This window comes from Stegodyphus dumicola, chromosome 6, assembly GCF_044657685.1.
Source record: "Stegodyphus dumicola isolate Sdum_Otavi_A_Nest chromosome 6, ASM4465768v1".
Classification (NCBI taxonomy): domain Eukaryota; kingdom Metazoa; phylum Arthropoda; class Arachnida; order Araneae; family Eresidae; genus Stegodyphus; species Stegodyphus dumicola.
Window position 1 is genome coordinate 126820851 of NC_140773.1, and position 27038 is coordinate 126847888.

The following is a 27038-nucleotide window of genomic DNA, read 5'->3' on the forward strand; positions in this document are numbered from 1 at the left end:
GTTACGACGTACATAATTTGCATGCAATTTTAATAATCACAAAACATTAATAAAATGAGCATATATGATTCATTCCATGCATATTTTTATCGTAATAAATTGAAATAAACTAAAATGCATGCTTGACTGCATTCCTACCAAAAGTCAGTGGAATGCGTTTGTCCCACATTATTGTTAGAATAACAGTAAAAATTAAATCTATGTACTTAACTCCACTATTTCATCCTGCAGTTTGCCCATGGCTGTTTTGATAACATCAATCGAATGATAACACTAAACGATAAAAAATAATACCCTTCAAAGTAACAATGGGATTTAATTATTAATTAATACAAAAATATTAGAAACATATAAATAGATATTTTCATAGCATTTTAATTAGAAAAATGCAAAAGTTTATTTATGAACTGTTCATAATATTTCAGAAAATTACTTGACTTTGCTATATCCCTTATCGTAATATTCAGAAAACATTTTTCATTGGAAAAGAACGTGCAAATTTTTTTTTTTTTTTTTTTTTTTTTTTTGGCTTCTGTGAAAGGAAAACTTGGTCTGATCGCCTCGGTATAGCTAAGAGTTGTTCATAATGTACTTCAAATTAAGGTTAAATTTTTTGCGTAATTTTAAATGCTTGAAAGAAATCGAAACCAAGCTATTTGGCGATTTAACTCCTCAAGGCATTTCTCTGTCACTTGACAATTTTTATAAAGTGTTGATCTTCTGTAGCGAATTTATTGTTATTTATTTGGTTATTTTAGTATAATTATTTATTCTATAATAGTTTGATCATATTAACCGAATTGTTGATCACAATAAGCAATGCATTTTCTATATTTTCATATACAAATGGAAATGAATTCGGCAAATGGATAACACTATCTGAATGATAGCATTAACCGTGATCATGTTAATTGGCTTCTATGTAATTAGAAGTAACCAATTGTCCTGAAAGCTCATGGTAATTACAAGTGTGTAGATCATTATGGTAATTAAATATTTGCTATAATTATTATACGAATCAGATGTTACTGATATATATTCCGTTATATTTCTAGAAATACGTATTACATATTTTGTACAGGTTTCTTCATTGAAATATGCTACTTTCTTTCGTTTGCAATAAATGCTTTAAATATACGAATGCCAAATAATGTACACATTAATCGTAAAGTTTCCTATACAGTACCCAAATATCTTTACATGCAATTCTATTATTAAACAATTTCGAAACATCCCTTTTTGTCTGCTTAAACATTTATAATACTTATGAAACAATAAACGAAACTCTTCAGTTTTTGTTGTTGTATGGGATACTGTACACGCGCATTACTAGGATTTTATAACATTTCAGTCATATATATGCGTACTAAATTTTATAGCATATTCAGTTTTTCATAGTACGTAGTTCTCATTTGTATCTACTGTAATAAATTTTCAGCACAGTTCTTAGTTTAGTTTTTAATTTAAATTTTTAATGAGATTTTAATTACTTGTTTATCATACTACTCATTGGAATGCCAGCACATATATTAACATAATTATACTTCGTAAACATTAATTATGTAACCTGAAATGTAATTTACATTTACAATCTTCTTTAATTGTAAATGTGCATTTAATTGAAATCGTTATAAATCTGCATTTACAATGTGCGTGGTATTACTACCTTCTGTACTTGTAAACGGATTTTTAATATGTGTGATTTTATTCATAATTCCATATTCTGAAACTGTATAAATGCTGATTCATTGCTGCGTAATGAAACTTTAGAAAGGGGTAACTTACTTATAGACCAGACGGATCAGACTCTAAAAGTAGGTTTGGAAACGTAAATCATGGGGACAGTAAGATGTTTGACAGGAAAACAAACATTCGACAATCTCCCACAGAGGTAGCAGGATGGAAGGTTTCACCAATGCGAAGTTAGCGGGGATGCCGCTGGCGTGTGTAGTTGCTGATTATAATACCCAAAGCCTCAATGCGCCTGTACAAAGAGGCTCACAAGCGCTCTCAGTTAGGCGCATTTTTTATCACCAAGTGCCTCTACTGCTACTTCAAAGATTATGTGGAATGGGTTCCGTTGAAAGACGTGTCGTAAATCGAGGACGAACGGCATGAGCTTCTGAGATCAACGAGGTAAAGGAGAAGACACTTCACGTATCAGTATACGAACAATTCAGCCTTCCCCAAACCATCATCTGGAGGATCTTGAATACAAACCTTGCTCCCATGTCATTAACAGATATGTTAAAATGGTCATAAAATTGAACACAGGTATTGAAGCCTTATGATTACTCGCATGAAATTACTTTTACAGTGGAATCTGCAGATGAATTTAGCAAGCGTCCTTTTTCCAATGCCAGCATCCGTCTTGACCAGAGAAGGCCATTAATATGCACATCACACGTATATATAGTTTGTGAAGAACCCTATGCTGCATGAGCATGTGAACTGGTTTCCTTCCAATGCTAGATTTAGCATTGAGGAGATTACTTAATAGTCCCATATCTCTTTTCTGTTTATGTAAATGGACTGGATCATAAGATTTTTCTGGAAGAAGTCTTAATATTTAATTCCAGCATTATACAGGCTAGGCCCATTCCAGCTTACCTTCAGAAACACGTAATTGCGACATTTGTACAACGCTGGATCGAATATTTTTTCCCTTTTCATTCATTTGCACAATCCCTGGATTTGCAAATCTCTGCTTATTTGCACAATTCCTGCTCATTTTCCCTGGATAATTTTTTTCTCGGGTCATATGAAAAAATCACTGTGATTTCAGAGGTATAATACATCACTGTAAAATGAAGAGCGTCTCGTCACACGCACCTGCGTAGCTATTGTTATCATGTGAGAGATGCCTAGAATATTTCAAAATGGCAGTGTTTCCATGCAGCCCTGATTTCAGGCTTCTATTGCAGCTTGAAATGACTTATTCTATTTTCCATAGCGACACTCAGGCGCTATGATCCACTTTACAGCGTAACATATAAATCGCAACTTCGAATGTACCACAAACTCAAGTTTTTCATAGAATACATTTCAGTGCCAATTCCGGCGGCGCATAGCGGTAGGTCCGAATAGGACAATCGTCCGCCCACTCTAATTAGTCCCATGTTATCAAGAAACACATTCAGTGATGCTAATTTACTTTTGAGGTTTACACACTTACCTCTTTTTAATTGATTTATTTCTCCTTGAAACTCACTTTTTTGGGCCTCTAATAAAATATACACCTCAGCATCCTTTATCTCTTCTAAAGTAAGTACTCCGTACTTCCTTACCTGAGGGTTCTTAAGATTATGGATAAACCTGAAAATGAAACTTACAATACGAATAAGTTTGGTATAATTAGAAGACAAATTAAGAATATCATTAAAGAGGTTTGCTTCATTACATGCAATTAAAACTAAGTTAGAATCGTTATGCAGTTCATTGTCCTTTTTAAGTTCATTTGGACACACTTCTTCTACTACCTTAATTGATAAGTCGTGATGAGGAATCTCTGAGCATGTTAGAAAGTCACAGCATGACCACCATTTGGAACAGTTCACAAGAAGTCAATTTGAACACCACGCGTCATAACATCTGCTGGGTTCTCTTTTGTTGAACAACAGAACCACTCTGTCGGCTGTGTTAACTTCCTAATCTCGTTACCTCTGTTACCTAATCTCGTCTGGCGACGAAAGATTTCCATTTGGTACTGGTACCTTTAATCCAGCATAGCACTATTTTGGCATCAGTCCAATAAAATATTCTCAAGGATTTCTTTTGATCGAGCAATTTTTTCACTCCAGAACCTAATCGGGCTGCTAGTAATGCACCAAGTAGTTCAAGACGAGGTAACGTAATTCTTTTCACAGGTGCAACACGACATTTTGATGCGACGAAACTCACAGAAATTTCTTCTTGTTTACGCAGTTTTACGTAGACAACAGTACCGTACGCCCTCTGACTGGCATCTGACAAGCAATGGATCTCTATGGAATCGGCTTTGGGATTCAAAATGAATCTTGGAACTGCAATTTTACTTAGATGATGACACTCACAGCAGCACTTTGCCCACTCTTGACAGATATCTGTAGGTAGTTCATCATCCCATGTCAATTTTCGAACCCAAAGTTCTTGTAGCAAGAATTTAAGTCTAACACTAAATGGAGTTATTAACCTAAAGGGATCAAAAATCTTCCCGGCAGTTTTCAAGATGAACCGTTTCGTATTACGCTTATTCTTAAGGAATTCCATTAAACTGTCTGTGTCTATACTCAGACTGTCCTCATTAGAATCCCAAGATATTCCCAAGATCTTAAGTGTCTCGTTTGAGTCATTGATTTTATGTGGATTGATCTCGAAATCTTCTTTTTCCCATTTTCTCATCAGCTCAGGATCATTGGATACCCATTTACGCAAGTTCATATTTGCTGCACTCATAATTTGTTTAGCTTTAAGCGATAAGCTTAGAGCCTCATATATACTGTCCTGTCCAGTAATAAAATCATCAACATAAACACAAGAATTCAGTATTTCAAATACATCTGGCTGCTCATCTCGATATTTTCTAATGTGTTCTTTAATTGTTGCAGCTAACAAAAACGGACTTGACTTTATCCCAAAATTTACGCGTTTGAATCTATATGTCGCTAGTTTTAGATCATTTAATTGTGTGTTTTCCACAAACAGGAATCGCACTGCGTCTTGATCCTTTTCTGCCAAAGCAATCTGCAAAAATGCTTTTTCTACATCCGCTGAAATTGAAACTTTATTTAATCGGAAATTAATTAGCAGATGCAACATATTAGGATTTAAATTTGTCCCTGTCCATAGACAATCGTTCAGTGATAGCTGCCCGAACTCATGTGAGTTGCCATCAAACACTATTCTAGTCTTCGTTGAAGCACTGATTTCTCTAAATACCGGTTGGTGTGGTAGGTAAAATACTGGTTTACCGATAGGTATATTTCCATCTGACACTCTTTCAATGATACCTTGCTTGAGATAATCATCTAATATTTCACTATATGTAGAAACAGTGTTTTGTCATAATTCATTCGCTTTGCAAGAGTTTTTAATCTATTTTCCGCTACTCGGTAATTATCAGCTAATTCCCTCCAGTCCCTTTTCCAAGGTAAAGTAACCTCGTAGCGACCAGCTTTAAAACAAACTGTCTTATTAAATATTTCCAATGCTTTGTCTTCCTAATGAGAATAAGGATCATCTTTAATGCCTAATGATTCTAGGTCGAAAAACATTTTCAGTTCACTCTCTGAATTATCATTTATTAACCCACAATACGATAAATTATTTCTCTGTGAATCATTTACATTTCCACTAACTATATATCCAAACACACTATTTTGTAATATCAAGTCTGTGTTAGGAACATAGATTTTACCAGCTCGTAACATATCATAAAAAACTTCCGCGCCGAGCAACAGGTTTACTTTCTCTGGTTTATAAAATTCCGGATCCGCTAAATTCACCTTCTCAGGAATCGCCAGGTTACAAACAACGATAAACTTTGCGGGAGTTAAACCTGCTATTTTTGGAATTACCAAAACCTCTAGTTTCCTTTTATACGTTTGTTCCTGATTACAGATAAGGGCAACTGCTTTTCTTTTTATCGTAGTTGAAATACCTGATATACTGAAAACCGAAATATTTGTCTTTTCCCTTTTAAAATTAAGTATATCCGCTAATTCAGTGGTACAAAAACAAGAAACACTTCCACTATCACATAACGCTTTCACCTTAATTAAAGATCCATCATTAGTCTCAATGAATACAAAGGCAGTAGATAAAATCACGTTTTTCCCACTGTTAGTACCCGTAGCGGCTGTAAAGGTTTCGTTTTGAGTTTTAGCTTGAAATGCAGATGCGTGTACATTTAACGCATTGCTGTTTTGGTCACCCAATTCCTGATCTAAAGTGTCTGCTCTTTCTACTGTGGTGCCAACGGAATTATTTTCGTTTTGATAACACAAGAGAAAGTTATGTTTTTTCTTACACTTCTTGCACAAGTAATTAGAACGGCAATTTCTCACACTGTGCAAATTAAAACAACAAAAACATAAATTCTGTTTTTTCACAAATTCTACCCTTTCTTTTACACTTAATTTCTGAAATTTAGGACAATTAAAAAGCTTGTGATTGCTCAAATTACATAACCTGCACGAATTCTGCATATGTTTTTCATTTGCATCAGAAACAACAGCGGTAACTCTATGTGTAACTTTTTTTGTGTTAGTCACACTATTTGAAGCGTTGAGAGTTCTTGCATGATCTTTAAGAAATTCTATAAGATCTGTTAAATTAGGCAAATTCTCTTTCTCTAATTTTCTTTCCCACCATATTTTGGTGTTAGGATTTAATTTTTGCCCTAAAATGTATGCAAATACATTGGAAGAAAAACCATTAACACTCTGATTTAAAACTTCTAGTGATCTCACGCAATCATTTGTAATGTCAATTAAGTTTAATATTGCTGACGCAGACTCATTTTGCATAGGATGCATATTCATAAATCGTCTCAGATGAGCATACACTTGTTCGCGGTGATCAGAGAACCTTTCTTCTAGTAATGGAAAAGGCTAATTTATAATTAGAGTCAACTATGGATATTGACTGCACAATACGATAAGCATCACCTCTTAGCGCAGATTTTAAGTACTGTAATTTGACCGCATCTGTTAAATTAGGATTTGAATCAACACTGGCTGAAAAGATATATTTAAATGAAAGCCACTCATGTAAGTTACCCGAAAACGTTGGCAAATTAATTTTGGGTAATTTAACATTGTTCTCAGTATTCGTGCAAACCGAAAGCTCCGATTTAATTTCTTTGGAAAGTTTAGCTAATTTACGATTTAATTAGACTTCTACATCTAAGAGAATATCGTCAATCTCTTCTTTCTCTTTAACATAAGCATCAATACTTTCTTTCGTACATAACCCGAACAAAGAATCGAAATTAGAATTTATTTCTGTCTCAGACACTTTAAATTTATTCTTTAGTACTTCCAAGTCACTTCCTTGGACATTTTCGTCCGCAACCTTTTGTTTTAACTTTGTTAACTGTGCTTTTAATGTACGTTTTTTCGCTAATATCTCCTTTAGTGACATTTTAATTAGCAAAAGTCAATAAACAAATAAAGGAGCTTCATAAAGGTACAATGAGCTTCAAAAAGGAGGAGGGTACTTACCCTTTTGTTTCTACAGAACTTCAATCTCGAAGTATCCTATATAATTCTTCATTTCACAAACCGAAAGTAATATGAGAGTCTCAAAACTTCATAGCTGCTCCGGCTCTGATCGGCCACAAAACTTGCCCTAAAATGACTTATTCTATTTTCCATAGCGACACTCAGGCGCTAGGTTCCACCTTACAGCGTAACATATAAATCGCAACTCGAATATACCACAAAATCAAGTTTTTCACAGAATACATTTCAGTGCCAATTCCGGCGGCGCATGCGCCATTAGCCAACATTCCGCTCTGGCGCCAAGCATTTCACAGCTAATACAAAACACAGCTAGTAGGTGAAACTTCGAATACTTCCTATGATCTATCTTAATATCGTAACTGGTACATTATAAAATAATGTTCTTTAATTATGTACCACATTTTCATTTCTCACGTTCTCTGCTCAGTTGCGCATGATGATGTAGCCTGAATTGATTTCTTATCTCTATTCGTCTTTGAACAACCTACCTTCCCCCACAAATCTGTTCTTACATTAGACTCTGTATAGAAATTGAAACTGTATATTTACCTTTTCAAGTATAACTATGATATGCTGCTAGAAATGCCTTGATAATGATATTATGTAAAACGTTGTTACGAAGTGTTCTGCATATTTAACACCAAGTGATGAACTGCGTAAACTTTTGTTGCATGTTAGAGCTAGCAAGTGCAGAATAAATTTTGCAAGACGAAATCTGAGGCAGTTAGTGGATCAGCTCTCTATCTAATAACGAAAAAAAATGTCTGATTCTAAAAAAAACAATATTTGTAATTGATTTGATTCAAATTGCGCTCATTTCGCTAGAGAGTAATTTGCTTCCTGCTTATATTTCCTGAATACTAGAAATACCATCCCTCACTTCATGAATTCTTGCTTCACTCTTCTAATATATTATAGTATAAATTCGTCATTTTGAGGTTGCAAAGTTTTTCTCAAATGGAGGGATAGGCAATGAAAAAAAATGCTTCCTAAAACTATCGCATGGCATAGAACCATATGTTTTGTTTTTTAAATTTAGCTGCGGCCAGATTTGAGCAAAGTATCAGAATTTAATCCTTAAGATAAAATGAAATATCCTCTATGAAAAGAAAAAAATATGAACCACGCCATATCCAAGATTAAAATAGTTCAGTAGATATATTAAGAGAACTATTAAGCCTAGAGCAATTTTACTCGCTTTCTCCTAAAGTAAAGTTATAATAGTACTGTAATATAAAACTGACAAAGTAAGCCTGAAAAATATGGTTAATTTTCATAAGTTTCAAAGGAAAGTTTTTTTTAAATTATTTTGTAGAGAATGAAATTAAATTTCAAGGAAGTACTTGAATTCTGGTTATATTTAGTGACGTAAATTATCATATCACATCTAGACCTACATGTTTGTGTCTAATGGATGGGGTCAATGGCCTTTGTATCTGTGTTTTATTTGTTAAGTGTCATCATTACCCTTATAAAAAACCATTATACTTTATCCTTTTTTCGATCTTTTTTATCACTTTGAAATATACTTATTACATATTTATTTTCTAATAAGTCGGTTCATATTAAAGTAATTTTATCTCTATATAGCAATGCAAGGGGTAAAGACAAATTGAACGACTCCTCTTTCCTTGTTTCTTACTTGCGTTCAAGTGACTGACATTATCCTAATACAAAAGACATGTGACAGATACTATGATAAATTGCTTAAAGCGGGAGATTAATAGACTTGTGAGAGGATCTCCAAAACACGGAACGTTTCCCTGGGGTTGGGATAACTTATCCTTGTTCTCCCAATTTGCAAGATGGGTACGGGAAGCACTCTTAAGTACCATTTTCTGTCCCTTCAGAAAATAATGTTTCAAAGAAATGCACTAAGGATGATACTTAAATATCACACAGACAGTATATCTAGCGATAAAAATATATTCTATAAGATATTTAAAAAATTCAAACAGTAAATTTCTGTGAGATTTAAAGGTACCTTTAAAATAATTTATTGAAAATGTGTTTGTTGTATCACAGAGAGCAAACTCGTGCTGAACATAGAACATTTAAAAATGATTGCAAACATTCCATATTGAATGCATGAACGTAGACCTATGCCCCCAATTAAAGAATCGAATCAACTAAGATGCGCTTTCCAGCTACAATAACTTTCATCACATGGCATATTTTAGTAAACATATACGCAATTAAAATTTTTATTCATACTCTTTACAAAAAAGTTCTGATCAGGAAAATTTGTAAGTTACTTTCCATCCTAAAAAACATAAGTTAGAAAAATAATTTTGCATAAGATGCATTATTGACCCCACACGGTGGAAGAATGAAATCATGTAGTTTAAAGAGTACATAAAGATTTCATTTGTTTCCATATACGTTATGCTTTATAAATGCGCTCGTTTTGCTGAGCTTAAGGCTCGATTGAATTAGCAGTTGATTTATGTTTTTAAATAGATTTCAAATTACTAAAAGCCGTAAGTGTTTACTGAGAGCAGCATTCAATACGTGCACGAAGAAAACAGAACGTGAACTGGTGAAGGAATCGCCGGAAGTCGACATGCTTTTGATTCTGAAAGGGAAATTAAATGATACGTTCGAAAGTTTGGTAGGATGCCAAGAGGAAATTTTTAGGATAATTCTAAAAGCGCAAGATTGAGTAAATATTATGAAGATGACTTGTACATCATCTCCAAACCGCGAAAATTATTGAGATAAATATCGCTGGGTTCAGTCGCAGAATTGAATGTAATTGAACTAAATATCGTTACTGAAAAGTGGTTTATAGAAAAGGAAGCTACCCGAGAATGGTTTAAAAAAACAGTGCCGATCCAAATGAATGTTTTAGTTTTCAGGTGTTTATCAATTAACAGAAACAGGCAATAGTCCGATGGAATGATGATCGAGAAATAGTGTGGTTGACGCAGAACTTCCTAGCTTAGTATTTTGATGACCCCTCTGGTTGCTTTTGCCGTAAGAGGTTTGGAATTACCGTGAAGGAGAACTCCTTTCCTGTAGACCAGTGCTGGCTGTTTCTGGTGCGGTGCAGCTGATATTCGTTGCAATTGTGATGACTGGACCTCGATTGTTATGTTTTTCTGTTTTCTGGATATTTATATTAGACTACGCCAGCGCTTGCCCACAAAACACAGAGCTTTTCTATTAATTTAGAAGTCAAACAAAAAAAATCAGCGTTATATTTTGAAATTTTCACAGGACTAGTTTCGATGATTTCCATCCTCCTCCTCATCATCATCATCCATTAATTCACATCTGAACACACCAAAAGGCACATTCTTGTTTCAGGAGATTATAAAACTTCTGTTGCCATTCCCTTCTTTCCATCAGTTAGCTACAAAGTTGCACGTATTCCACAGAAATTTAACTTTCGGGTCGATTATTCTCCCATCAATAAAATTCCGAGTTCCATACACAAGGACCCCATTTCCGGATATGAATTCTTGGAGTAATTACAGGATTCCTTGCCAGTGTGGTTTAATTTACATCGATTAAACTAAGAGAGCCTTAAAATTTCGCCTTAAGGAACATGAGGAGTATATTAGAAAAAAGAAACACAGAAATCTTCTGTTGCCCAGCATTGAACTCACACTCTGCGAAACTCACACTTTCAATTTTTCTTGTGCCAAAATTATTCAAAAACATCTTGCATTGGCGAACTAGATTTTGTAGAGGCATTTCACATGCAAAAAAATCTTTCTTTTCTAGTTAACGACCCTAATTCCATTCCATCTTTGCCTTCAGCCTTTAAAGAAATTATGTTTTAGTTCTGGTTTATTAACAGATGGCGCCAGTAGCTTGACTCCTTCAGTTTTTCTTATTTTATCTAATCAAATCACTCTATCTTATCTCGTTCATTTGCGCTTTTGCAGCTGAGGTTGATGGTTCGGTAAAACCATCGAAACTACTCCTGTGAAAATTTGAAAATATAACGCTGATTTTTGTTGTTTAGCTTCTAAATTAATACTTGTTCGGCGCGCAATTTTATCTTAATTACAGAGCTTTACGTTCTTTTGGTAAATGTCCGGTTTAGCGACCCATGAGACCGAATTCCATTTTCCGGCTATCATATAGGATCCATTTTTTGTCACAAGTCAAGATTTGTCCAGGAATGAAGCTGACCACGTCACCACGAAGGCTTGTTTATATAGCGGGAGAAATACCTTATAAACATAGATTGTTATTCTATAGTTTGTTTCAATTTCTTCTTATGGGCATCCGTACAAGCTTCATGGCATCATGTTGGTTGTGTTGCAATTGTGCTGTTGCTAAGTGCGTAAGTATTCGTGAGCTACTGAATGCACACAGATAGCTTTTAAAAATTTATTTTTCCCAAAAGAAACATTTTGTAGTTTTAGAAATTTCCACAAAAACTATCGTATATTTTTCCTCATTATGACACAGCACAATCAGTATTTACCACTTAAGATTACTAAGAACGTTAAACACAACTCAATTCAAAGCATATCTTAAGAGCGAAGCTCGCACGGAAATCTCTTAATTTTCCGAACTCTACTAAACACTTGGTCCTGATGCTCTGTCCGGGGTTGTATAGTTTTCCCCGCTCGCGGAGAAATTCTCAGTACCTTCTATTTCTCAAAATTGTTAGAAGGCATATACTGTCACAATTACATACATGGATCAGACCAATTACAGTTGCACAAGGATCGGACGAAAACGTCGCCAAATAGTCACCAAGTTTCCGGATTTTTGGCAAATTCTCACCAAATTTTGCGACAAACATTAATTACCAAAACCGTCGTCAGCATAACGCTAGCTCCCTGATTTCGCGAGACAGCCGTTTACCATAACACACTTGCCGCTGTAACCTCATCTGTCCGGTACAGCTTTAAGCTCTTGAGACATTTTATGTTACATTATAAGGTATTTCTCCGCTTTCCTAGCATGCCTTCGTGGTGTGGTAGTCTTCACGCTGGGGCAGTATTCAAAGGTCCGTGGTTCGATTCCCGGCGAAGGCGTTTGCTCATTTTTGATCTTGCCTGCTTCCAAAAATACCTGATGTATCTACAACATTATACAAGATATACTACAATTTTAGTTATGACTTCTCTCAATTTATTTATATATGTTCCAACTAAAATTCCCTAAAAAGATAAACTGAAGTTGGCTTTTCCCGCGACGCGGGAAAGTACAGTTAGAACAGAACGGAACGATAGTATGACAAGGTGTATAGATTGATCCGGCACTGTACCGCGTATGATATTTAATATTTATTTGAATCATGTTTGTTATTGTTTACAATAATTAATCAAAAGGCACCTATTGTAAATTAAATTACTCAACACTTCAAAACGAAGACACCACATTTTTGGTGAACGCCGTCGTGGTTACTGCTAACCTTCTGATGGAATGTGGACCTATCTTTGTCTTGGAAGTTACTGATTCACGACCATGGAATTGAAAATGAATTATAAAATTAATGACAGTAAAATAAAAAAACAGGAAAAAAACTGAAACTGTAGATTTAATTACAAATCTTAATTGTTAAGAAAGAGGTATTTTGCAGTACAAAATTTATTCGAAAATATCTCATTACGCTTGATATTCTTGTATCTAATCTAAAAATTTATAAATATTAAAAGAAACTTCCTCCAGAAATCTACGCAATAACGGAACCTGTTGTTTGAAGTAAACAAAATAAAGCTATGTGTTCTTTATTGCTAAAAATCGTTCTTAATGCTCATTTCGAAATTTACAACTAGTGCATGAATATATATACAGGAATTACGCACATTAATCGATGTTATTGGAAATTTATGCATAATAGTTTGATAACTCTTTACCACAAAAACGTCTTCTCAACTTGTGATCACTAAAAGACATATATATCTGTCGCCATCTTCTTATGATCGATATTTCACTTAAAGTATATGTCGTAGTTTTGGAAAGAACACAGCTATAAAAATTTTATCGTTCCGGTTCTTCCGATAGCCATTTCATATTTATTTCCCTAAACTTTCGAGCTCTTTTCTTTTTGGATTTATTTAGTATTTTTTTTTTTTTTTCTTTTTTTTTTTTAGGTCTTGGGAGCAAACTTGTGCTCGCGAGCTACGGTCTGGATCTATCTATATTTACGACCACAGGAGGACTCGCTTGAGCAAATACGTAATGGAAGTGTCTAGAAATAGGCGTCTTGAGCCTTATTTGAATAATATTTCCATTTGGTATAAGCGACGGCAGTTAAATTCGCAGTTGAAATACGGATATATTTAAGCTGCCTTTATGCAAGTGATTTCTTTCTTTCCCCTCCTTCTTTTTTCAGTTTTAGTATAAAAATAACCGAAAGATTCCTTTCTTTCTATTTACTTTGTTGCTTTATTATGCAAGTTGAACATAAAACCTGAAGAATGGTACAGAAAGAAAAATGGCGTTCTTAGACATCCCGGAAACGTCAAATGAGTAATATATGTGGCTTTACCGGAACTTTAAATAAATTTCTGCAAATTTTATAGTTAAATTTTAACAATGATGATACCTCGATTCGATCTACTGTTTCCTCGAATATAGAGAAATTATTTTTACTTTAATTTCCGCGAAGAATCTCCATAAATAATCTACTTAAATAAAACTGAGCACTTAAAAAAATTAAATGGCAATAACTAAAAAAAAAAAAAAAAAAAAAAAAAAAAAAAAATTCTCTGTACATTAATTTAAGGTAGCTTTATCAAAGAAAAGTGATTCAAATAGTAAGGCTTCCAAAGCATCCGAAACTTGTGTGTACCTCTAGTTAAGCTGAATAATTATTAATTTAACTTACTTAATAAAAAATATTTTCACCTGCCTCTTTCTAAAATTTTTTAAAGCGTTAATAATTTTCCTCTTTTTATATTTCATTCTTTAGGAATCATGAGAAATATTTTCCGTAGTCGGGTAAAATATTTCTGAAAACAGAAATTTTTATATCGAGATATAAAATTTTGATTCCTTCAGGAAAATTTATGAGTCAATATGGATTTCAGGAATATTTGATTATCTAATAGCCTTTAATTTCTGCAATCTTTTCAGTTGCGCTTCTATTCAGTTATATTTTCCTTAGAATAAAGTTCAACAGCTATAATTTTATTATGAGGTACAGCTAGAACAATCTTAATTGCCAACTTACTAAACATAAGTACAGCAAAAACTAGATATCAGCATTCCTTTTTGCCTCTTTCAACAGTTTCATATAAAAATTTCATCGAAGTATGACTTTATAGTTTAGATTCATAATATTTTGATTTTGTATGATGATAAAAGCTTGATGTATTTCAACTCTCTGTATCTAAAGATAGAATTATATTTAATTATAAATTCAGTCGTTTCGTTTAACAGTAGCCTCCAGATTATATGTGATCGTAGTTAACATTCGGATAATGTTACTGAACTTCAGAAATCCCGCCCTCTGTGAATGAAAAACTTGGAAAATACATCGCTTTTCATAATCAACAATTTCGTTAACGTTATCGAAATGTTATAGAATAAAGTTTTCAAATTCAAGTAAATTCCTCGATTGTTCGAGGAATCGATTATTCGAGATCAAAATAAATTTAAAATATTGCCAAATGATGGTAAATTTACCCAATTAAAAGAATATTTCAACTAAATGCTTGGCTCCTATTTTAGTAAACCACCTAAAACTAGGGAGGGAAAAAAAACTTTTGTTTCGTTTTTCGCAGTTTTTTAACGACGGTGCTGATTTCGAGGACGGTCAGACACAGAAATCTCTTCTTCAGACAGAAATTATGTGTCGAAGACCTTTCTGGGTTTGAATGCCTTCCGAAGCAGCAAAAAATGTCTGTCCATAGAAACCTGCCGTAAAACCTGTCGAAATGATGTAGCCGTGCACGGGCATCATGTCAGTAGTGTCCGGTTAAATGTAAGCACTTCGATAGGTTGCTATACAAGGCTTTCGCAATAACAACGTACCTATAAAAATAGTTATATATTTTCCCTTGAATAACCTCAGCCTAATGAAAATGGTTGTATCAATTATAACTTTAAACTGAATTAACGGGAAAGAATCACACGCTTACTGGCTGGAATAGTAGTATACCTGGAATATCCAATTGCAGCAATGACGAAAGATGACCGCATCCGGCCTACCAGTATATATAAAGTGTGTAAAAAATTATGAAAATAAGAATGAAGCAAAAAGAAAATATGTTAGTATGCATATAATATATATATGCCACCATCTCTTTTTGGAAGTGGAACACATCTCTCTTGTATTTATCCTGCCAGAACAGAAATGCCTGAAATGGAAAAAGTCGTATAGAATGCGGAAAATGGATTCCATGCAGCGTCCTGGTATAGGTCTGATTCTCTCACGAAATGGAAAAATGAGGAAATTAAAATTTTTTAAACCCCCTGAGTCCGAAGCACCTCGAAAGCTTAGACAATGCTACGTGTAAATGTTTAATGTGTCTATGATTAAGACTAGGTTGCCTTAAAAGCTGGATGATACACCTATCAAGAAATACTTCTAACGCTGTACTTTGCTTTAGGAGCCATGCAATTATGAAATTCCCATCAAAATTATGAGTAAAATTATCATTATCAGTACTGAGCAATCGTTTAAAATAATAGTTAAAACATCATGAAAGCTTGTAGAGCTATTAGGTATTTTTTGAAGCACGAAGTTGAAAAAATGAGCAATGCCTTCCCCGGGATTCGAGCCCCGTACCTCTCGAATAGTGTGCTGACAACTACACCACGAAAGCTTGCTAAAAAGGCAGGAAAATACCTTATATACTCCCTCTTTTAAAGGGCGACTGGGGATTAGAGGACCCAATCTCCAAATCCGGGTGGTGAAGAATCCATCATTTACCACTTTTTTCAGTTCTGGCGCCACTGTAGAGACAATAAGTTTTTTTTTTTTTTTTTTTTTTTTTTTTAAAGCAAGATATATGAAAAATTAGGAATGCCCTCTCCAAGACTCGAACCACGGACCTCTCGAATACGCAACGAGCGTGCTGACCACTACACCACGAAGGCATGCTAAGGAGTTGGGAGAAATACCTTATAAAACTTTAACATTACTTTTTATCTTACCTTTTTATAGTGTGCGCTATAACTATTTAGCCCTTATGTTGCGATGTAAAATGCCAGGAACAAAAGTCTTGGCATGCTTCATAGGCCGGAAATACCTTTCTATCCCACCCGTATTATTCAATAAACGTTGCATCTAACACTTATCCATTTCAAAGTTACAAAAGGAGAGCTTTTCATTGGATTTATTCTCTGTAACACGTCGTAAATAACAACGGTGCTCAATAGCTCGGACGAAGTGACCGTAAGAAAGACACGTAGTGGTGATGTATTTATGCAGGGTTTTATGAGTAATCTCTCTTCTGAACGATTGGGGAATATTCTCTGCACTGGTGTGCTATAATGGGAATTAAAACAATATATGTAAAGTGTCCCATATGTTTGTAAATATTTTAAAAATTGAAGAAAATGGTAGAATTGAATGCGGTTTGCGAAAAAGTTATTCTCGTGAAAGGTGATTTTTTTTTCGTAAAGGAAAAGACGCAAGAAATATGTAACTCACAGACCTGTAAATTGCAAGTTTTACGATCAACAGCTTCTTTCTGACTTTTCCTCCTATTTGCTTGTACATAAAGTTTTAATTGCAATTCTCTAATATAAATACGCAACGATAATATATATAATATAAATACGCAACAATATAAATACGCAACGATCTACTGTGTTTACATATTATATTATATTATCATTTAACTTGAGATACTGATATGTCTAGTTAAAGCAACTGGAATTTTATAGTACATTACTTGTTACGTAACGTTTTGTGTTTAACTTTCGAATACATAATGAATCTATGTAGAATGTTCTGAAACCCAATTCATAAAAATATTCTAGAGCTTGTGTTAAAATTAGAAAAGGCATTATGTTAGCAAAAACGAAAAACACGATATTAAAACATTTTTGAGCTGACAAAGAATTATAATTAAATCGATTTTTTTTTTTTTTTTTTTTTTTTGCCAGTCAAATATTGCAGTTAGCATATTTATTTGTTCTATGTAAAACTAATTCTGATTTTTTGAAGTTTTGCAAAATTAAACTTTTATCCTAAAGCGGAAATGGAAATGGGATTTTTTACACCAAAAATTAAAGGCATAAAAAACTGTCATTTCCTTGGAGAGATTTAAATATTTATTTTTCTCTCTACAAAATTAAGTTCGTTGATCTTTCTTCGGAAAATATAATCCTTTATTGATTATTTCCTTTAAGGAATCTTGATAGAAAGTAAAGTTTTTCAATAAAAGTAAGTGAATTAAACTGTTACCTACATTAATTTAACACTAAAACTGCATGTAATACTAATAATGTATTTGGAATTTTTAACTGATTATCATCAATAACTGAAGTTTTTTTACTCTGGTATGTATTAAGAAATATGCACAAAAATTAGCTTACATAACAGAATATACTTCTGGCTTGCGTTATGAAATATTTAATACATTTTAAAATATTTATGTTGCGCGTTAGCTGCGCTACCTATAGTATTGTTGAGGAAGAAAAAGTTATGTCAGTAATAATTATGTAAGAATAGACGGGAAGAGTTGTTTTAAACATTATAAAAAAATAAACATAACGTGTAATTCTTTGTCATTGAAGACATAAAGACATGGCAAATGGGTATAAATATTCAATCTGTAATTTAAATAACTGATTACAAGATATTTTTGTTGTAACTGGTACACTAAGATTTTTTATGAGCGTTATGATTCCAAGGAAGTTTAGCACTAATTTACAATTTCTTATTATATATTATTTTAAATATTAGTGCTTAGCGTGCTCACAAATTTTCAAGAATTATCAGATTATAAATATTTAAGCAAGGAAAGAGTTTAAAAAATCTTGCTTTATTACTTAGATTGAAAATTCTATTTTTTTTTTGGCATAAAAAAAGGGAAATTTGAATAACACATTATGCAAGTAGCTTTTGTTTTATTTTATTTTGTTTTGTACAAAATGTCTGAAATTCAGAATTTAATTTAAAACCCTCTCAGCGTTACGACCGGAAAATTGCGTACAGAAGGTTGCCTTCCACATTCATTTACATGAAAATTTCTGCTAGCTTTTAATGTATCCGATTTCACTTTGGATGTATATTGGAAGAAAAGGAATCAAGGTACAAAATGAAAGAGTCATTTTTTTAATTAAAATCAAGAAAATATCACTTATTCGTGACATTTTGAGGAACTTTGAAATTTCAGGGCTAAACCCCTAACATTCGGAGGTTTAATGCAGGGGGCATCTTACAGAAACGTCGTATAGTTATGTGCTTTATTTTCATCCACATGGAGTGATTCCTTACACGTATACAGTGAGTTTCGTTAATGTTTGCTTCACATCAATATTTTAAAAATTGTTTTAATCAACTAAACATTATATGTAGTCTAAAACATGCTATATTATTTGCGTATTTATATAGTTCATGCATGTCATGAAATAACGAAATGCACGTAATAAAAATTAAAAATTTAAAAAAATGTATGGATTTGAATTTTTTTCAGTCAAGATTTACAATGGAAACATCGAAAATTTAAAATTCAGTTTTTTATTTGTTGAGGGAAACTGAAACATTCATTCAGTATCAAGTAATAATAACAGTTTTACTAAGTGCTAAATAAGATTTCATTGCATTAATAAGAGAATTTTCTGTTAATATTGTGATCCGTTTGCATAATAAAATACTAGAGCTCATCTTATTTGGAGCTTCAGTACGCTGTTCCCCTGGAATTGCGATTTCACTAAAATTTGAGATATACCGGAACTGGATTTTAGCTGACCTGAAACCCTAATTATAATTATTTCCACGTCATAAAACAGATACTAATAGTAACACATTACGTACTTTGGAAATGCGTTGTGTTTTTATCCATATATATACATTTATTTATCCATATATACACACATAGCTTTTAGAGTTTATTACTTAGCAATGTGTTCTTTTTTTTTTCAGAGAAAGATAAAAAAAAATAGTTAAAAAATGCGAAAAATATAAATAAACATCTGCTGATTCGATCGTTTAAAAGCGTCTCTTTCATTTTAAGCCATGCTTCAAATTTCTAGAAAAAATACTTTGAAAAATATTGAAATATGAAATTTAAATTTTGAAAAATATTGAAATATGAAATTTAAATTTTGAAAAATATTGAAATATGAAATTTAAATTTAAAATCCAATACATTATCATAAGGAACTTCAAAATAAATACAGAAATAAGACAGCTTTAACTCTTTTAGCGCCGAACGATGATATATCGTAGTTTGCAGCATTTGCGAAAAACGCTAGCGACGAATAGCTCCTTACTATTCTCATTGTGAAAGAACTCTGTCTCGAAATAAATTTATAAAACATTAAAATGGTCTAACTTCATAGAAAAAGAATTAAAAATAAATTAATTGCGAAATGAATTTTTTAAATCTAAAAATAAATTCATGGCAAAGAATTTAAATGTTTTATATTGATTTTATTCGTATAATTTTCAATAAATATTGAATTACAATTGGCATAACAGTATTCTTTCTTTATTAGTCCAAAGGGGCAATTTTCCCTGAAGGACTGTTATTTTCGCTTTGACATTTTGCGTTGGTTCACTACAAATGCCCGATTCCCTTTTCAAATTGTTGCCACCAAATATTATCGCCGTGTATTATATTTAAAGAAATTAAATAATGAAGAATCTGCATAAATATATATATGTCTCTCGTATTGTGTTAAAACAACGGTACCTAGAGCTATCTAAATTTTAATAACGTACGTTCCACCCGAAAATGGGCATCTGGAAGCCAAAATTTGGAATTTGGAATTTATTTTATTATCAATTTCATATTTTGTAAAACTTTAACGAATTTTTGATTAACAAATTAAACGACTGAAAAGCTAGCAATGGAAACACTCTACGGGAAAAAAAGCCTTTTTATGTCCAGCGCGCGGAACTATGTATTGCAAATTCTAAACATATGCTCATTTTAAAATCATTTTGCGATATTGATGTTGAAATGAATTTTATCGTTTAAGTGCGAAGAACATGATATTTAATAAATAAAGGCAGCAAACAAAACGTTAAATTATAGCTCCTTTGTACGTAATTTAAAATCTGAAACCTTTCAGATTTTTTTCGTATTGTGCTGGTTTTGGAATTTTGTTAAATATCATTCTTAGTTTTGTTTTTATGACCTTTTCCCCAAACTTTAGAAAATTGACAAACTGGCCCGGTATTTTTGGCATAGGTACGATATTTTAGCTCGACAATGAAAAGATTAACTAAATGTACACTACATTGAAACCTCGAAGCAGAAATCTTGCTTTGTCTTACACAAGAAAATAAGATAGTAAATTCCAATGATAAATATCAGACTCGATTTCTCAGCTGCATGCTGCAAAGCGACCGCATGCAGCTACGCCAAATTCTCGTCCAATCAAGCACATTACAGCAGAAACAGAAAGAAAGGGATATTTTCTTTTGCCAATGTAAAATATTTCGGCAGTCGATGTCGTAATAACAGACTCTGCACAGTCCCTAGACACAAAATAACGACGCCCTGATACTGCACGATTCGTTTTTAGTTTCTGATTATAAATGAAATCCATGATTCATTGCTAAACTGTATATTTAAAATAATTAATAAGCATTCTGCTATATGTTTTAGCTAAAAAATATGAACTCCTTTTTTAAAAAAAATTTAAATTCATAGACACGCGCGTATGCTTTGCAGACGACGCCTCTGCCTCTACCTAAATCTGTATATGTATGCACGCTTAATTTAACCTAAAAATGTTTTAAAAGATAAATCTTTGCCAAATAACAATTATTAGTTTTCCAAGTGTTCGATTGTTCTCGATCAAAACGGAGAAAACGTGCAAACTGTAATGAAAATTAATTTTTATTTGTGCGAATGCAAATACCTGGATATAAAAGTTTTATTTTGATTATAATTCTTTGAGCCTGCAAGTCCTGAAGACAGGCATTTTTATCAGCCCTCTAAGCCTTATAAAGATTTTACAAGTGAGTAGTTTTTCCGAGGGTAAACTAAGTAGTAGCATTTTCTATATTTTCCTGAAATGAAAATAAAAAGTGTTTATCTAATACAAGTGACATAAGTCGCGATTAAACATCTGGAAGGAGAACCTTGCCTTCACACTCTTAGTGTGTTCAAAATATTCTAGACTAATTTCCTGAGGCATTAATTCAAGTACCTCGCTCATGTCCTTTATGTTCATGCTTAGAACGTAAATGGTATATCCAGTAACAGAGCTTGCAAAATCATCTGAATAACTGAATGTCTATGCGGGACAAATTCAAAGCGTTATTAAGCATATGTACCATAAAGCCTTAAAGAGTGGGAGATGTTAATACAATAAATCCTCTATTTAAGGAAGCCGCAGAATCCTCAAAAGACTTCGATAGTTTGGGTTTAGTTGATTATGGCAAAGCACACTAATGCTATCTACTTAAGGCGAGGAATGCTTTTGCGGGGGAGTTTCAAAGGAAAACTGGCTCGTATACACGTTACATATGGAGAAAGCCACAAGAACGCCAATGCAGTTAAAGCCGGTTCACCTGGATTCGAACCTAGGTCGGAACTACCAGTGGTTCAGCGATTTTACCCTCCCCCGTTGGTGGGCCCAAAAGACTCCGATATATGGAATTCGCGATATGGAGGTTATGATAAAACACGATTTAAGATGAGAAATGTTTTTAATTTTAAATGTGAAATAGTAATCAAATGAAATATAAATGGAAAATTACATACGTTAATGTATCCGTTCCATGAAAATTACATAAATTCACTTCGCAGAATGATCAATTCCTTCAATATGTTTTGATGGTCGGAATTATGGCATTCCATATCATAAGTGTTACGTATTTGTAATGCAGGGAAACGTCTTCTGGTACACGTTTTTCAAATGAAAATCGTGTCGTAATGTATCAAACGCTTTTAACATCGTCTTCTGACGAAGATTTTTTATATTCGTTTCCATTAACTTTTCATCTTGTTCGATATCATCAATAGCTTTTAGGTTACTATGTCTTAAGCTCTTCAGTAGGAATTCTTAAAGTCTCAGCATCATTATCTATAAATAAATAATCTTGTATTAGTTTATTACTTTTTGGCTGTCCTTGATTTTTCAACTGCAGCCACATATTATTAATCAGTTCCTCTTCTTGCCCATTATCCTCACTGACACTACTATTAACTGTAGTATCAATCTAGATGATGAAGCCAGCTTGCTTGAACCAGTTTCGAACCGTTTTTTTTTTCCTCAGTGACATCATAATTCCATTCATATACACAGTCACGTAAACGTACCACACACATAAATTGATTATTTCCAATTCCCATTATGGCTTTACTTGATATAGAACTTTGTGATCTTCATAACCAAATCTTCATTTCAGTAGCATAATATCAACCACTAAGAGGTGAATCAAGCACACTTTTTTCCTACGTAGTTTCTCTAAGAATACAGTGTACTGATGCTTGTAATACTGTCTCATATGTTCCTGGATAATTTTCTTCCTGTTTAGACCGCTAAAAATATGAAACTTATTTCATCTCTTGAAATTCTTGGTCTTCTGGCCCAAAACTCTGAACCAGGAAAAGTAAAGTTTTAATGATACAACAACACCACAGAGAAAATTTCAGCTGAAGATTTGTAAAGTGTCAAATAAATTCGAATTCGCATTATACACAAGTCCCTACCCTTGGGGTGCTTTTAGCTTGCGTTAACTGTAGAACTTGAGGTTTTCTTAAGGATATTTTAATTATAGCCTAGGAAGGAATAGCGTAGGCTGCAATAGTAGAGTTTTCTCTTGTTTCCACAGAGATTTTAGAATTTCTGTTGATAAGAGGATGAATGCTCATTTTGGCTGCTTTTGTTTTCGAAATAACATTATTAATATGGCTTTCATAGGTGATTTTGATGTCTAGACTGATTCCTAAATATTTATTTTCTTTGACAGTACGAATTTAAGAGTTATTAATCGTAATATGTCCAGGAATTTCAATATTGGTCTTGTGACGTCTGAAGTAGATCGTATTGTAATTAGCAGGATTGAATTTAATAGTAGCTTTTCTATATGGTGAACCAATGTTGGACAATACTGACTGAAAATTGAAGTTTTTGAAAAGCTGTATGGGATTTATGGGATGAGTCCGGATTCTAGCATCAGCAGTATACTGTTTTAGAATGGTGGTGCAGACGGGGGGACAGACCGTTAATAAAATTTTGAAAATCGTTGGGCCTAGGATAGAGCGGTGTAGAATGCCAATTTTGATGGATTTTTCAGAAGATTAGTTATAAGTTGACCACAAAATTTAGACAGCAGGCAAAGTGTAAGGTGTCGACGAGGCATAAATACAGGTCTCGAAATTCATGTGCGCATGCACGCCAAAACCGTTAACAACGTCTGAGAACCTGTCAGAGCGTTATATTGAGCTATTTAAAAACATGAATTCTTTGCTGAAAACTTCAGCAAACTCTCATTTATTTTCATGTTAGAAATATCTTTAAGCTCTCAGTGTCATATTCAAAATTGATTTCATAGCATGAAAAACTAATAAAAAAATCACATCAAATGAGTATTTATTCAATTGTTCATTATATGTGACTTTTTATTACTTAGTTCTCTTTGTAAAATTTTATTTTAAAATTGTAGGCCAAGTTATTAAAGAAATCAGAAATATTTGGGAAATTACCAATATATAATTTCTTTAAACAATACAAATTCTCTGCCATACTTTGAGAACTCAAAATCTCCAAAATCCAAATTTCATCAAATCCATCTATTTTTAATATAATAATAATGCTAGCTATAAAATGGACGATTTTAGAAACTCTCATACTGGCAAGAACAAAGTAACATCTTCTAACAGAAAAAAATCCAAATTTACTTTTATCTTAAAGCCTAAATCTTATCCTATAACAGTTAACAACAATAACTCAAATAAAAATTTCTTTCATTGAAATTTTTTTTTCCACAATGAGGAAGCTCGAAAGCATCTTTGGAAGCCCTAAATTAACTTTATTAGCATCTCTTATTAATAACAGCTTCCAATAGGAAAGAAGTATTGAAATCCTAATGAAGAAAGTGTACATCGTGGAGGACTTTCTAAGTGTATTAGCTGGAATAAATTGAGCTGAACATTTTCCTGACTAAGCAACATGAGATTTTAATCACTTACATACGATCAGGAATAATTACAGAAATTCTAAATCGAACATTTACCTAAGCTACAACAACTTTATCACAACCCGTTAGTAAAACCTCGAAAAGGATTTACTTTTATTAAACCATCGTGTTCTCATCGTCTCAATAGGCACAAATTCATACCATTTAGTGACTTATATATCCATTCGTTCGTAGAAGGGTTTATTTTATTTAATGTTAAATAAGCGAAATCTAGTACCAATAGACAAAATATCCGAAACATACTTCATGTTATATAAAGTTAACTATACTATTATTCTTAATTCTTGATAACTACACATTCATTGCTCCGGGTTTGTTTATTTATAAACCTCAAAAGTTACTTGTTCTTTCATAGTGTATACTCAGTCTCTTTTATAATGATTTTCCTTTCCAGGTTTCTTTTATTTCTTAGTGATTGAACAAACGCCATAATATCTAAACAATAGAATTTCGTGAGAGTGCTCTAGGCTATTATTTCTATCTCTGAAAGAAACTTCATTCCACATTTATTTCCTGCAAGTTTTGTACAGTCTTCTGAAGTACATTGCCCATTTCTATTCTGCTCACAATGAATAAGAAAAAAGAAATATTAATTATCTGAGACGCAAACAATAAAATTATTGATTAACGTAATCACTAAATACCCAGTCATAAAATACATTCATGCATTGCATTTTTCCATGCAATTCTATGCTTTTGCTTTGAATATAATTTTTTCTTGAGAGAACAGCACCGTATTAAACTCTTTTAAAAAGTAAAAATCTGATGTGTACACAACATGACTTCCTTGTACGGAATATTAAATTATACGCATTTTTTCTTGAATTTCATTTAAATTGATTGGATTGAATTAAACCTACTTCGTCGACAGCGCATAAACCACAATAGAATAAATGCACTCTTTAAAATTCACTATATTTGTTTACTATAACGACACTCTGAATGCACAAAATTTATATCATTTGAAGAATTATCTTATCGTTGCCACATGCTCTATTCAAATACTATAATAAAGCTAGAACGATGTATGAAAGAAATTAAGAAAACAGAACAGAAAAGAAACAGTTTTTCACAGACGATTTAGTATTTCTCATTCAATTAATTCAGTTCTCACTTCGCGAAAAGGCAAAAATACATAAAAACTCAAAATATCTGTATTAAAAATTACGAAGTAAATCTTAAATACTTATTTCCTCGAAAAAATCCAGAAAGGATTAAGCATGATTTAATTCGCAATAATAAATGAAGGCGTTATTTTTGTTGTTGCGAAGCTTTTTAAATTGTTGATAATTGTACAAATATTGCTTCCATAACTACGAAAAGCATAAAAACCTTAACCAGAAGATAAGAACAATATAGTTCAATCATTTTTAAAGCAAAAAATGTACAATTTACAAACATGTAAGAGTAAAGAAACTGAGATCACTGTGCCGAGTAACAGAGTGGATATATACATAAATATAGTATTTATATACTTTTGGTGCGGCCGATTGCAACCAAAATACGAGGTGCACATATACATGTTATAGCAGTCCTATATACAGAATTTCAATGTTCTGAGGCTACTCGTTTTCGAGTTATGCGAGATACGTACGTACGTACGTTCGTACAGACGCCACGAAAAATTCTCTTCAGAATTCATTTTAAAACAGTTTTATAATTTTTTTGGAGGAAATGAGTCTTTTATTCTGTCCTTACGTACAGATATCACGCAAAACCATCGTTAAATTGCATTCGATAGCGGTCAAAATGGATATTTTCGTTGAAATGTGCTGCCTGAAACTTTTTGCGATTACAATACTTCCTTTTTACTTTGTGCCCACCAGCGGCCGAGTGGTAAAGTCGCTGAACACTGGTAGTTCGGTCCGAGGTTCGAATACCGCGAACGGGCTGGCTGCATGGGCGTTTTCGGGGTTTTCCCCATGTGTAACGTGTATACGAGCCAGTTTTCCTTAGAAAGGCATCCCTCCTTTTAGGCAGATAGCCCTAGTGTGCTTTGCCATAATTAAATACACCACACCTTTTTACTTTGTACAAGGAAGTAAAAAGCTGAAGCTGACATTTTTAAATTTCGAAAGGAGACCTAAAAGCTGTATCTAAAGCATCCCACTTCGTATTTTCGAAGTATCAGCTATGAACTATTTGATAACAAATTTAATTTATTGAACATTCAACTAAGTTTGAAATTAATTTTAAAAAAAATATAATATGCTCTGTTAACATAGTAAAAATAATAGTCTGTTAGCATTGTGCCCATTATATATCTATACATTGAACTTATGCCTTTGAATTATGACATGGATACAATAATCACGTAAATTTTTGACTTTAAATGTATGGCAGGAATATATAACCAACATTATTTCCATTCCTATGAATACATTAGTTATAACAGTCTTAATGTTTTACCTTGCACTAGCCGACGATTATGTACTTAGAAATTATGTTTTAATGACAATGCCTTCGATAATTTATTCTAGATCACAGCATTTTTTTATATACAGAGTTAAGTAATTAGAACTTTATTGCTTTCTGCTATCATTTGAGCTCGATCGCATCTTCAC